The sequence below is a fragment of the Lynx rufus genome, unplaced genomic scaffold, assembly GCF_022079265.1.
Source record: "Lynx rufus isolate CCGP_SWC_20201006 ecotype Redwood Valley unplaced genomic scaffold, mLynRuf1.p SCAF_2, whole genome shotgun sequence".
Lineage (NCBI taxonomy): Eukaryota > Metazoa > Chordata > Mammalia > Carnivora > Felidae > Lynx > Lynx rufus.
In genome coordinates this window covers 18725297-18740089 of record NW_025814834.1, presented here as the reverse complement: position 1 = coordinate 18740089, position 14793 = coordinate 18725297, and positions in this window count along the sequence as shown.

Below are 14793 nucleotides of genomic sequence, written 5' to 3'. Positions count from 1 at the left end.
ATATACAACCAAAAGCATACATTTTAACCCAGAAAGGAGATACATAGGCATTTACACTGATGAAGGCTCCTTCAGTCATGACATGTACACATCTCCACTGCCCACTTACTTGCCCCTCTTCCTGGAGCAGAGTACATTCTGTCCTGAGAGATATGCTTGCCTGTCCCTGGAATACCTTGGTACTTAATGGGAAAGGAGAAATGCAAAAAAAAAAACAAAACAAACAAAACAAACAAAAAAAAAAACAACCCTGCAGACGTGGGGGCGGGGGTGTTGGTTGTCATGGTAACTGCTTTGCCTGCCAGACAGAATGCCCAGCAACCAGAGCATCTGGCAATATCCAAGGGGACATCCTGTGGCCTCTACCCATGGAGACTCTGCCTCAGGCACCCAGATGGGCATCTCTGGAAGATTTCTACAACAGAGGCTGCCACAGCAGCCCTTCTAGCCACACCCCCATGAGGAAAGACAGCTGACAGCCAGGTATGGAGGGCTGACCATCTTCACATGTCCCACTTTAAGTGGCACTCCTGACCCCTTTATACATGATAGACAACATTTGCTGTAAGTGGCCTCAAGACAGCAGGTGTTAACAGTTTAAGGACCTTTATTAAGACCATTACCTTCCTTCTCAGAACCTTGCTAAACAACCTACAGGAAGGTCACCTATAGCCCCAGACTATGTGTGTAAATGGGTAGAAAAATTGTTCCAGTTCAATGATGAAAGATTGGGTGCAAGATAGATAAACTGTAGGGGATAGTCTCAGGATTCAATACATTAGTTGACCTTAGTTTAATACATTGATGAGATTTAGAGGCAGTCTTTCTGTTGCACTTGCTGGCTGGATAGCTAACTTTTCACTCCAGCAGCCTCCACCCCTATTTTTTGTTTCTTCTTCCTTGTGTCTTCAGTTTAACCTCTTAATTCCTGCATTAACATTTTCCCAATCTAACTTAGGCTTTCATAGTCCCCCCCCCCTCAGTTTTCCCCGCTATTTCTTTAGTAATTAGCTTCTCCTAAGGTCTCTTTCTACTTGGATATATTGCCCACAGCAGTTACCCCCCTCTCTTAAGATTACTCCACTTCCATTTCTTTACGCCTCTTGGTCATAGTCTCCTGTGACTGATATTTAGCTTCAAGTCCATAAATCATAAAGTTTCTCTGTGTGCATTTTTATATATGACTACCTAAAAGGAAGCATTTTTATATATGACTACCTAAAAGGAAGGTGATGATAAACAATATAAATAGGGAAAGAGGTATTCCATTATAATCTTTCTACATTTAACTCCTTAAAAAAATTACATGTAATCCCAGAAAAACACAGAATATCAAGAAAGCATAAGAAAGAAGAGTAATGATGGAGGGCTTGCCCTGTCAGATATTTAAATGTATTAAAGAGCTAAGGTAGTTAAAATATATGGTACTGACATAGGAATAGACAGCAGAACAAAATAGATAACCCAAAGCTAAACCCTGGCATACATGGGAATGTAATATATGATACAGGCATCATTTCAACTCCATTGGGAAAAGATGGATTAGTCAGCATATGGTTTTGTACAACTGGGTAGTCGTCTATATTAAGAAAAAAGGCCAGTCCTTCCTCATTCTTTATCCCCAAATAAATTCCAAATTGATTTTTTTAATGTAAAGAAAAAAGCTATAAAATCCTTAGAAGAGGAGACAGCTTAAAAGTACCTACTAAAAATTTAAATGCACATAACTTTTATTTAGGAATTCTGATTTCTAGTATTGACCCTAGAGAAATACTTGAATATGTGTACAAAGAGACATGACAAACATATTTTTATTGTGTTATTGTTTGGAGAGAGATAAATTAGAAACAACTTAAATATTCACCAGTGAGTTAGGGGTTAAACAAATTTTGATACAGCCATATTACTGAATACTACAGTATTCAGTTAAAAAGAATAGATTGGACTGTATGTACTGATGAAAGATGTACAAACCATGTAGTATCATTAAAAATTGCATAACAATGTATACAGTATAATTTATGCAAAAGCAAAACAAAACTAAACCTTAATTTGTGTGTGTATGTGTATAATAGAAGATTGAGAAAAATATACATCACTCTTAATAAATGACTTCTTGGAAGAAGTGGGATTGATTTTGTCCAAAGACATTCACCTTATCTATGGAGTTTAATTTTTACAATAAAAATGTACTAGCATATTGTTTGCATAATTAGAAAGTAGTAGTTAACATATGGCAATAGTCCAATTATAATTTTTAAAAACTTGAGAAAATGAAGAATATTTATTAGTATTTTTACTATTGCATATGAGTTGGGTACAGAACATCTTTTAAGGCATAGACATTGAAGGAAAAGATTAATTCATCTGACTCCATTTTCGATTTTGGATGTTAGAGAAATAGAGAAATTAAAAGAACAACCACAAATAAGATCGAAAGACAAGTGAAAAGCTGAGAGAACATATTTGTAGCAAAATATATTTTCAGTAGAAAATTAGTTAAAACTTTAAAGAGGTCATTTACACAAAAAATATAAATAATCAATAAATACATTAAAAGAGACTTCACTGTTGACCATGAAATTCAGATTAAAACAGTAATGGGAGATTGCATGTCTTATACTGACAGAGATTCTTAAAATGGAAAATGCCAACCATGATAAAAACATGAAGAGATATGCACTTCCTTGTATTGTATATATATATATATATATATATATACACACACACACATGTTAGTTCAGTCTCTTTGGAGAGCTATGTGGCTAGGGATCAAAATGTGAAAGGCAGAGGTGACTGAGTGGCTCGGTTGGTTAAAAGTCAACTCTTGATCCCAGCTCAGGTCTTCTGTGCTGGGCATATAGCCTACTTAAAAAAAAATGTAAAAGGCAGCGTGTTCTTTGACCCAGCTTCACATTTCCAGAAATTTGCCCTAAGGAAATAAGTGGGAAAGGACCTGACACAAGGATGCTTATCCTAATATTGTTTATAATAATAATAAATTGGATGTAACAGTAGGAGATTAAGTATATTGTACTAAATCAGTATTTATTGGGATATTGTGGACCATTAAAATGATACATCAATCTATATTCATTGACATGAAAAATGACCATGATAAAGTGAAAATATCTGGTTAAAAACAATATAATGTGGTCCAGTCCTATTTGTGTGGGAGAGAGAGACTAATCTTTAAATAGCTGTCCTCTTAATGTCATTCAAATCTTGGCTTAATGGCCACCTCTTCCTGATTAATGCATCTCAGCCTGCCCCACAGTCACCTTACTTCACATACCCTTGATTTATTTTCTTCACAGCGTTTGTCACCCCTGATAAATTTTTGTTGCTTATTTATCTTGTATCGTCTCAATAAAAGGTCTGTCTTGTTCATTGCTAGATTCCCTGCACCTAGCATAGTGCTTGGGCACACAGTAGGCAGTCAACGGGTATATACTGAATAATTCTGTGTGTGTGTGTGTGTGTGTGTGCAGCAACAGAGACTTTTAAGATGTTTACTAAAATATTAACGATTGCTTTCCCTAAGTAGTGGAATTTTAAATGATCAGTTTTACTCTCTTCTTAGTGTTTTTCTGAGTTTCTAGTTTGTTACAATGAATATTATTATTATTGCCTTAAAAAGAAGGAAAATCATTATGAAAGAAAAAGAGAGACAGGGAAGGAAGGAAGGAAGGAAGGACGGAAGGCTGGAAGGAAGGAAGGAAGGAAGGAAGGAAGGAAGAAAAGAAGGAAAGAAGGAAGAAAGGAGAAAGGAAAATTGAGGCTGAGTAGTGTCGGGCTGGCCCAGTCCCCCTCCTCTCTCACTCATCTCCAAAGTCTCTTCACTCCCCTTTCCTCAAGCTCTTTCCAAATCCCAAGAATTTAAGAATGTCTTTTGCTGGACAAGTAAGTCAGATACCTATCTAACACAGCAAACATGTGTGTGTACACATGCAGGACATGTTTTATACATGAACACAGAGCATGGACATACACATAAACATTCTTGCAAGGATCCATTGAAGACCATTTATGGGCTCCTGGGTGACTCAGTCAGTTGAGTCATGATTTTGGCTCAGGTCATGATCTCACTCAAGCCCCACATCAGGCTTTGTGCTGACAGCGCGGAGCCTGCTTCAGATTGTCTCCCTCTCTCTTCCTCTCCCCTGCTTTCTCTCTCTCTCTCTCTCTCAAAAATAAATATCTTTTAAAAGACCACTTAAAGAATACTCCTCTATCTTTGGCATAACTGCCATAGAAGGCCCATTATCCCTTATTCAAATAATAAACATAGGGGAAATTTTTTGCTTCACATTAACTCACTGATATCCTTTCTTTTAAAATTTATCTTATTTTTTAACGTTTATTTATTTTTGAGACAGAGAGACAGAGCATGAACAGGGGAGGGTCAGAGAGAGAGGGAGACACAGAATCTGAAACGGGTTCCAGGCTCTGTCAGCACAGAGCCCGACACGGGGCTCGAACTCACAGACCGCGAGATCATAACATAATCCGAAGTCGGACGCTTAACTGAGCCATCCAGGCACCCCAGTTTATCTTATTTTTTTAAGTAGGCTTCATACCCAGCGTAGATTCCCACATGGGGCTTGAACTCACGACCCTGAGATCATGACCTGAACTGAGATCAAGAGTTGGTTGCTTGGAGTGCCTGGGTGGCTCAGTTAGTTTAGCATCCTTCCGACTACAGCTCAGATCATGATCTCATGGTTTGTGGATTTGAGCCCTGCATCGGGCTCTGTGCTAACAGCTCAGAGCCTGGAGCCTGCGTCTGGTTCTGTGTCTCCCTCTCCCTCTGCCGCTCACCAGCTCACACTCTGTCTCTCAAAAATGAATAAACATTAAAAAAAAAAAGAGTTGGTTGCTTAACCAACTGAGCCACCCAGGTGCCCCCACATTCTTGCTTTAAACAATGGGAACTAGCACAGTACCTGGCATTTAGTAGGGTCTCAAGAAATGTGAAATAGTGACAGTTTCCATGTTTGTCTTTGGTTGCCCATAAGTATACAACTATTCGTTGTTGAAAGAAAGATTTCATTCTTTAATCTGTTTTGGAATTTATTTTTGTGTGTAATGAGAAGTAGAGATATAACTATATTTTCCCAAATGAATAACAAGTTGTGCCAACTTCTCAACAGTCGTCCTTTCCCTACAGTGAATGTGATCTTTATCTTTTATGAAATTTCCACATATGCATGGGTCTGTTTCAAGGCTCTACTCAGTTTACTCACTGGTTTACTTAACTATTTTTGTGCCAAATCACACTTTCAATAACTGCAGCTTTGCAGTAAGCTTATTGTTATTTGGCTAACATTGTCTAGGCTACTCTTAAGCATAGTCCAGAAGAACTTTAGAACCAAGCTTATATTACTTTTATAGACCAATTTGGACAGATTTGACATTTTCTGATATTGAGTCATTCTACCCAGCATCATGCTAAGTGTTCCATTTATTCAGGTCTTCTTTTTTGTTCGTTAGTGAAGATTTGTCATTTTCTTCATTTAGAGGTTTCCATGGTTTTCATTAGGTTTATCTAGGAGCATATTTTTATTGCTGTTGTAAATCTGTTATTCCCAATTCTTTTCCTTATTTTTATAGAGTTATAGGATAACCATAAGTTTTTGTATGTTAATCTTTGTATGTGACTGGATACACTAGTTTCATTAATTCTAATTGTGTTCCAGTTGGGTCTGTTGGATTTTCTAGGTATGAAGTTGTACTGTCTACAAACAAGGACATTTTAATATCTTCCTTTCCAATATTTGCATATAGCATGTATCTTTTCTTATCTTATTGCATTGACTAGGACCTTTAATAGAATGTTCACTACACTTGATCTTAGCCAAAAGGCTGAGAAGTGATGATAGAATGTTCACTGATGGCAGTGATCACAAGGTTAGAAGGGATAAAACAGATATATTGACTTTGTCCTTGATTTAAGGGAATGCCTCTCATAGTTCACCAACTGTTTTTTTTTATTTGTCTTTTGAAACTGAATATTCTGTTTTGTGTATATTGCTATACAGTAAGTCTTCTCAAATAATTTTTTGGAAGTTGATAACACCTTTATCAAAGTAATTATTCAAATTGCCTTTTCTGAGGCATGTTGACTTACAGGGTACTGGGCATGCACAATTTGGGGATAAAGGATGGAGTGGCTGAATATTCCCTTGCAACTCCTCCTCCCCCCCCACCCAGATATTTGAAGGTAGAATGAGGCGATGTACAGAGAAAAATACCAGAAGTCAGTGATTTGAGTCCCTATTCTACCATTAACTAGCTAGTGATCTAAGTCAGTCATTCAGCTTCTCTGAACTTCAGTTTTCTCAACCATCAGATGGAAACAAGGACTTCAGATGTCTATCTGAATTTGTGTCTATCAAATGGCTGTAACAGGAATGACAATATTACTGTTGTTGCGGTACAACCATTGCTAAGGTAGTCAGCACTATTAATAAATATTGACAGATGGAATAAGGGACAGAATCCAGAAAGGAGCCTGGAGCTGCTCTGATGAGCTCTGCTGGCCCCTGAGGCAGTGGGGAGCTCTGGAGACCTGGACCTCCCATGAGCTATCTATAACCTGGGTGACATGTGTTTACTCCTTGCTGCAGGCAAGGGTCCAGTGGGACCCACGTGCATCTCTCTGGAATGCCAGCCAGGGGACTTGCTTCAGCTGCTGGTATGTAGACACTTGTGCCAGCCAGGCCCAGTCCAGCAACATTCTTGAGTTGAGGCCTTTGGGCCAGCAGGCCAGGTACCTCTTGAAACTCCATACTCCAGGGATCCCCTGGCCCCAGGCTGGTTGGGGTCAGCAAGGAAGAACAGCTGAACCCTGCCTCCATATTGCACCTTCTTGAACAGGGATGGGGATAGGTGCACAGGGGACACTAGGCATGAAGCACCTTCAGACTGTGAGCATATGGAATTGTGTGCACACATGTGTGTGTAGATGCTTGTATAAACATCCATGCTTCAACAGGAAGTGGAAATATGCTGAGATTTGCAGCAAACCTGGGCCCTGCTATTTCCTCACTGGGACCTTGAGACTTTTCTCCCCTGTCTGTCATATAGGAATTAAAGAAACCGTTGTAAGTATTAGGTGAAACTATGTCTGTGGGTGTGCTTTGTAAACTGTAAAGTGAAGTACACATATAAGGTGGTCCTGAGTTTTAGATACATGGTTGCTGATATGGTCATTGCACAGATGTGTGCAAGATGGACCCAGAACTTGTCTTTCTGCCTCTGTGTGCCAAAAGGAAAAAGGGTAGGAGTATTGGAAAGGTGATTATAGGAAAGTAGGATGAGGCCCAGAGATTGCCATCTGACCTCAGACCGTTTCCCACTTGTCCCATTCATTTCCCAATCTAGTGTTGCCTCAGATCTCTCCATACTGCAAAATAAAAAAAGGACAGCACTGCCTGAAGCCTCCCTGACAGCTTCCTGCTGTGTTGCTAAGCAACTTGTCCTCCTCTTTGAGAAAAAATGAACCTGATGCTCATGCTCAGGGTCTGGCCTCCCAGCCTCCTTTTAACTACTTCTTCCTCCCCTAATCTCATGGAAATTAAGGAAGGAGCTCCTGACTCATGGAAGGAGACTTGGGCTACCGTTGGAGGATTAGACTGGTGGAAGACTGAGCTCACAGGACAGGTCTCTGTTCTGAGCTGGTTGATGCTGGGGGGATGACACTTATGAAACAGCTCCCTGTGCTAGATTCTTTAGGCACAGTCTCTGCCCTTGCAGCAAACCAACAAGGTGGGTATAATCAGTATCTCCATTCTACAGATGAGGTCACCGAGGCTCAGAGAGAGTAAGTAGCCTTCTCAATTCTATAGGAAGTAGGCAAGGGTTGGGTTTGAATCCATGTCCATTTGGTCTTCTTCTACTCTATCATGTCATTTGAGATAAATGTAAGGGACACAGTTGGCCACAAGACTTCTGTAATTTATGTCTCACTCTATTTGTCTGGAATCCATGGTGAGTGCTGGAATTGGAACCTGTCCTGGGGTTGGGCTGGGGTTTGGGCATATAATCCTGCCACTTCCTGGGCCTCTTAGAATCTTAGAATCTGCTCCTTCCTCCATCAGAGATGATAGTAAAGGGTGGGGGAAGGAGTGAGTTGGGCTGCTAGGGTTTGAATCACGTCTCTACCATTTAGCAGCACTGTGACCCCAAGCAAGTTCTTTAACATCTTGTGCCTTAGTTTTCCTCATCTACAGAATGGGAATAACACTAGAACCAACTCCAGAGGGTTGTAAGGATTAAATGAATGTAAAGCTTTTAAAATAGTGCCTGGCACATAAGTGTTCAATAAATAGTACCCTTATTATTATTATTTCTAGGAAGCTTTAGCATATAAAGCTCTTTCGCATCCTTAGTGGTAAAGAGAACTCACTGCTTCTGAAATGAGACTGGGTTCACATTCTGCTCTGGCCTTTTTCACTGTGTGATTTCATTAACCCCTCTGTGCCTCAGTTTCCTCATCTATAAAGTGGGAGAAATCATAATGTCTATTTCAAAAGATTATTGTAAAGACTAAATGCAATTTGAATGTTCGCTATGGCAATATTAGTAGGTTGGAAGAAAACTTCCAAACTTCAAGGAATAGTCTAATGCATGTGAATGGATGACCTCTCCATGGGTGTTTTAGGAACCAGGATCCATCCACATGGTAGCTCTGCCTTCTTTCAGGAACTAGTCTTCATCTGAATCCAGATGGCAGGAAGGGAAGAAGAGAGTACGAAGAAGGGACATCCACTTCTAAACACTTTGGCCTGCGAGCAACACATAATATCATTTTGAGTCATATTCTAATGTTTATTTATTTTTGAGAGACAGAGAGACAGAGTGTGAGCAGGGGAAGGGCAGAGAGAGAGGGAGACATAGAGTCCGAGGCAGGCTTCAGGCTCTGAGCTGTTAGCACAGAGCCCGACATGGGGCTCAAACTCACCAGTCGTGAGATCATGACCTGAGCCAAAGTCGGATGCTTAACCAACTGAGCCACCCAGGTGCCCTGCTATTGTCCACTTTTAGAAGAGAAAACTAAGTCTCCAAATAGTAAAGATGGATTTCCAAAATCACATTAGCTGAGATCCTGTAATTCTAGATTATGTCTCACCCCAAGAATAAATGGAGAATGCACTGGGTATGGGAGGCCACCCCATGTGCCTGCGGTGTGGCTTCATCACCAGTCAAGAGGCTGGTTCTTGATGAAATTCAGCAGGTAGATCCAGGACAAGGTCTGGACTGGCCTAGAAAAGTAGATGTAGCCACTCGAGTTCCTCCCAGGACACATGGGGGCATCTGATTGGGACTAGAGGGGGAAGAGGCAGGTGCTTTCTTTGTTTGGTGTGGTTTTTATTTGTTTTAATAGAAAACACTGATATATGTACCAAGGTACTTATATAATCATTTAATCTTTCAGCCCTCTCAGGTAGGTTCTGTTATTATCATATTCATTTTGCAGATAAGGTAATTGAGGCACAAAGTAGCAAAGTAACATGCTTGAGGTCACACAGCTATCAAGGAACAGAGCAAGCACCCCAAACCAGGAAGCCCAGCCCCAGAACCCTTGATCCTAACCATTACACTATGTTGCCTTTGTCTACAAAGACAGGAAAGAAGGAAATAGAATTCTCAGAGAGAGAAAGTCACAGTCAATGGGATGGTGGGTCACTTGCCTCTGCATATGAAACCCACCATCCCAAGACAGAGGAGAGTCAAGGAGAAATAACACTGACAAAACTGAGGTAGGAAATGCCACCAAAGCCAAGGTGCAGTCAGACCCCCAGCCCCACCCATCATACCGTGATCTCCAAACTTGTAAGAACATAAGCAGGAAGGTGAAGTCTTGCAAAAGACAATGGGGCAACAAAACAGTCTCTGATTTGTTATCAGATAGAGGCCCTAACTAAGGGCACTCATAAGACAAGCCATCAATGTGCCCTTCATAACCAATAGTCCTCTGCTATGACAAGTAGACAAAAGTGTATCTGCAGGGGGCACAGCAGCAGGTCATATCTGCATGAGGAAGAGGCTCTCCAGGAGAGAGATGCTGAGGACTTGAGCTCTGGGATCACAGTCACCTGACTTCTCTAAGCTTCAGCTTCCTCATCTGAAAATGGAGATAGTCATCCCCACCTGGCAAGGCGGTGGCCTGATCAAAGGGGATACCACATGAAAAGCATTAGCATAGGGCAGAGCCTGGCAGAGTCAGGTTCAATGAGTGGTAGGGCTCATTTTTATTATCAGTAGGTCTACTTGAGATGAATTACACATAGGTTGAGGAACAAGCTGAAGTTAAGTGCATTTTAGAGACATGTTGAAAAAAAGACGAAGGCTAGAAAAGCAGAAGGCTCTAAGAAAAGTACAACACAGAAGCCCATTTTGATGACTATGTTTGGTAACAGAGCCAACATATGGGCAAGTGCTCTGTCAGCCTCGGTGCCCTAGGTGGCATTGTTGCTCCTTGACCGTGCAGGTATCAGGCAGCGTGAACACAGATGTCTTCATGCCGCATGCTAGTCGGGCTTCTGATTCCATCTGCAAGTGGAGCTTGGTGACATGGAACACATATTACTAGAGGAGACACAGGTCTGTGTAATCCTGGCAGGTGGTGGGAGGGAAAGCAGGCAGTGGGAGGGACCCTAAAAACAAGGTGATCAAAGCCACTCAGGATGATGGAGAAAACTATCGGCACTGAGAAAAGGCTTGGGAGAGAGAAACCAGAAGACAGAGGTCTTAGAACAAGCCCAAGACTGTGGCAAAGTCTCTTAACGTCTTGGGCCTTGGTTTATATATCCTTCTAGTGGGTGAAGCAATCCCTACCCTGTCTTCCTCCCTGACCTTTGAGGGGACCAATAAAAGAATGGATGTGGAAGTGTTTTATAAACTCGAGAGCAAAATATATGGGGTGTAGGGGGCGGGGTGGGGAGTGAGTCATATTTTTACCAGTGACATAAATGAGGAGATTGAGAAAAGGCTCAAGACTTCAGGGAATGCAAGAGGGGCTGGACCCTGGATTGGGAAAGGGAAGAAATGTTGGAATCAGTACCTTAGGAAGGCCAAGAACCAAGGGGTTAATCATTAATGAAGACAGGCTTGAATCATCAGGAAGCTAAGTGTGGCTTCTTCAGGGCTCTGGTGGGAGTAGAGTCATCCCAAGAGCATAGTAACTCAGGCTTGGAAACATCTTGGAGGCAGTGATATTGCCAGTGCCAAGATGGCCTGGAGAAGAGAATACCCATCTATGGGTTGCTGGGGCTGGACACAATCTTAGAAATCACCTTGGAAAGACATTTTCCAACTTTTGGGGGATGGGGGGAACAGAGAGGAACCCAGGTGACCTTTGAGGTTCTACAGAGTAGAATTTGCAAATCCCTGGCTGAGTCTCTATTTAATAAGATAGAATGGAATTCCAGAGAAGAGATGTGATTGTCCAAAGGTCACATAGCAAATTAGTTGCCAGACTGGGACTGGAACTCAGGTTTTCTTGCTCACACTCTTGTATCTTAGCTTCCCAAACTGGCTCTGCGTGCAGGAAAACACAGAGGGGCAGGGTGGGCTTTCAGGATGTGATTTCATAGGTAAGAAGATCCCCCAATCTAACAACACCTCCCTTCAGCTGCCAAATGGCACCTAAAATCCTGCCTTTACCAAGTCACTCACAGGACTTCAAGAGTCTCAAGATTGGAGAAGTTACCTTGTTCACCTCCCCCTCGACCCCTCAAGGAAGGAGCTGCTGAGTACTGACAGAGGTGCTTCATTAGATCAAACTGATGGGATCTGTCCTCCCGTAGCTTCCTATCACTTGTCCTAATACTGTCGCGCACATCCAGGTTCTCTGCCACAGGGCAGCTCTTTGAGTAATTGAGGACGCTCTCATGTCCCTTTCCCTAGTTTGATTTCCAGACTACATCTCTCATTGTTGTTGGTTCTCCAACATTCTTTCTTTTCACTTCCTGAGCCCACTATTCTGTATACTCTCCGTTTGATGTTTTCTTGGAAGTGTTCTCTAACACTGTGTACTGTATGCTGGGGGCACAATCATTAGAGCAAGTGGGTCATTTCCTTCATCCTGGGTGCCATAGCTCCATCAATGCATCCTCAGATCACAATGGTCTTTCTGCATTTCATCCTTCAGACTTCCGTTTAATGTTGTGTTGACTAAGAGGCCACTAATTTATACACAGGCTCTACTGAGCCACTTCCTTGCCATGCCTCACACTCTGGCCTCCTGTCTTTTCATTTAAAGATCTAAGAGCAACGGGGCGCCTGTGTGGCTCAGTTGGTTGAACGGCCGACTTTGGCTCAGGTATTGATCTCGCGATCTGCGAGTTGGAGCCCCATGGCGGGCCCTGTGCTGACAGCTCAGAACCTGGAGCCTGCTTTGGATTCTGTGTTTCCCTCTGTCTCTGCCCCTAACCCACTCACATTCTGTCTCTGTCTCTCTCAAGAAAATAAACATTAATATAGACCTAAGAGCAAGACTTCACACTCCTTGCCAAAAAATTTCACCTTGTTGCATTTAGCCCACAATTCTTAGCAGCCCAGATCTTTCTGGATCCTGGTCTGGCTCTCAGATGAATTCTTTCTCCCTCCCAGCTTCCTGCCCCCTGCAAAGAGGCCTTTTGCGTGTCCCTCCAAGTCACTGAGGCCCTCATCCCCTGGTGGTGGGACTCATCCCCTGGTTCATCTGCTCCATGGAATACACGAGCCTGACCTTCCACCCATGAAGTTTATAGTATATAGAAGCATAATGATGATGGAACATGTTTATGCCAGAATATTAGGCGACTACAGTAGGATACCATTAAATTCTAAAAGCCATAGCAAAAAGAAGGAGATTATGTCAAAGAGTTATGAATAGTGGCCTCTATGGGGCACCTGGGTGGCTCAGTCGGTTAAACGCCCGACTTCGGCTCAGGTCATGATCTCACGGTCCGTGAGTTTGAGCCCCGCATTGGGCTCTGTGCTGACAGCTCAGAGCCTGGAGCCTGTTTCAGATTCTGTGTCTCCCTGTCTCTCTGACCCTCCCCTGTTCATGCTCTGTCTCTCTCTCTCTGTCTCAAGAAAATAAATAAACGTTAAAAAAATTAAAAAAAATAGTGGCCTCTATGCAATGGGACTGTAGGTGATTTTTTTCCCCATGTTTCATTACACTCTTCATCCAACACATGCTTAATGAAGGCCTTATGTGTGTATTTCTCAAATTTTCTATGCTGAGTATGTGTTATTCGGAAAACCAGGAAAATATCAAGTGACAATAAAATGAAAAAGAATGAAGACTTTCCCTGGGTGGCCCTTGAGGATTTCATCAGCACTTTTTGGGGGAAAGCATTCCAGCCCTCCCTGCACTTAGCTGTCCTGCCTTCCACCTGCATTTCCCCTTCCTGCCCACATGGCACAGGGAAGTCTCAGCCTCCTGGTGGGAGCCCAGGGTGTTCTCCCAACAACCTGCCGGAAGCTTGGGATAGAAGCACCAAGACTAGGTGGAAGGGGAACGTTGGCCTTCGTGTGCAGCCCAAGGCCGCGGTCATCATGTCACGCACCTACCCAGGTGTCATTTTCATCTAAGGAAACGCGAAGGAAGTTTTCCTGCCAACAGTTTTTGTAAAAGGCGCAGAAATATTAGGAGGGTCATGGTTCCATGGGTGCAGCATTCAGGAGGGCCTCCAGGTGGTGAGGAAAAGGGCTCATCCAAAATGACCCACTTGAGCCACTTCCAGAACTTCCTAGGGATGTAGGGCTAGGGCTCCCCCTTTGCCCTCCTCTCTGAAGGTCAAAGGAAGGCTGGAAGCTTCGGAGTCCTCCAGTCCTCGGTTAGGGTGAGACACCTGAGGTTCCACCAAGCTAAGCTTGGGCTTAGCTGCAAAACCTGGCCCTGGCTTACCCGGATCCCACCAGCAGAGGGCGCGCGCCACCCGCGAGAAGGAGGGTGCCGGGGCAAGCCACCGCTGGGAGGGGCGGGCGCGGACCGCGGGCTGGAAGGGGTGTCCCTCTTTCTGAAAATAAGGTGGCTGATCCAGAGAAAAGATGGCGTTGGAGATACAGGGGCGCGGGGTGGGGGGTTGTGAGTGAGTGTGAAAGTCAAAGTGAGTGTAGGCTGGGGAGGCGAGGGGAGGTGGGGAAGATGAGCTGGAGAGACTGAGGAAAAGTTGAGATGGTGTAAATATAACACAGGGTGAGTGAGTGGCTCAGTCCGTTAAGCGTCTGACTTGGTTCAGGTCATGATCTCCCCGTTTTTTGAATTCCAGCCCGGCATCCAGCTCTCTGCTGTCTGCTTGGAGCCTGGTTCCAATCCTCTGTCTCCCTCTCTGCCCCTCCCCTGCTCGTTTTCTCTCTCTCTCTCTCTCTCTCTCTCTCTCTCTCAGAAATAAAAAATTTTTAAAAGATAGGTCGGGGGGCTCCTGGGGGGGGGTGCAGTCGGCTAAGCCTCCGACTTGGGCTCAGGTCACGATCTCCCGGTTGGTTAGTTGGAGCAGTGCCTGGGTCTCTGTGCTGACAGCTTGGAGTCTGGAGCCTGCTTAGGATTCTGTGTCTCCCTCTCTCTCTGCCCCTTCCCCACTCGTGCTCTCGCCCTCTCTCTCAAAAATAAACATTAAAAAAAAAAGACAGATGGGGTGGGGTGACTGAGAGGTGGAGGTGGAAAGGAGGGTGGGGCAGGTGGAAGGGAGGGTGAGGCAGGTTGGGGTCCCCTGCTCGGTGGAGGGTGGGGCTGCCGCAGGTCAGTCTCCCTCTTACGCTGAGCCCACCCTCCAGGGGCTCCTCTCTCTCCTC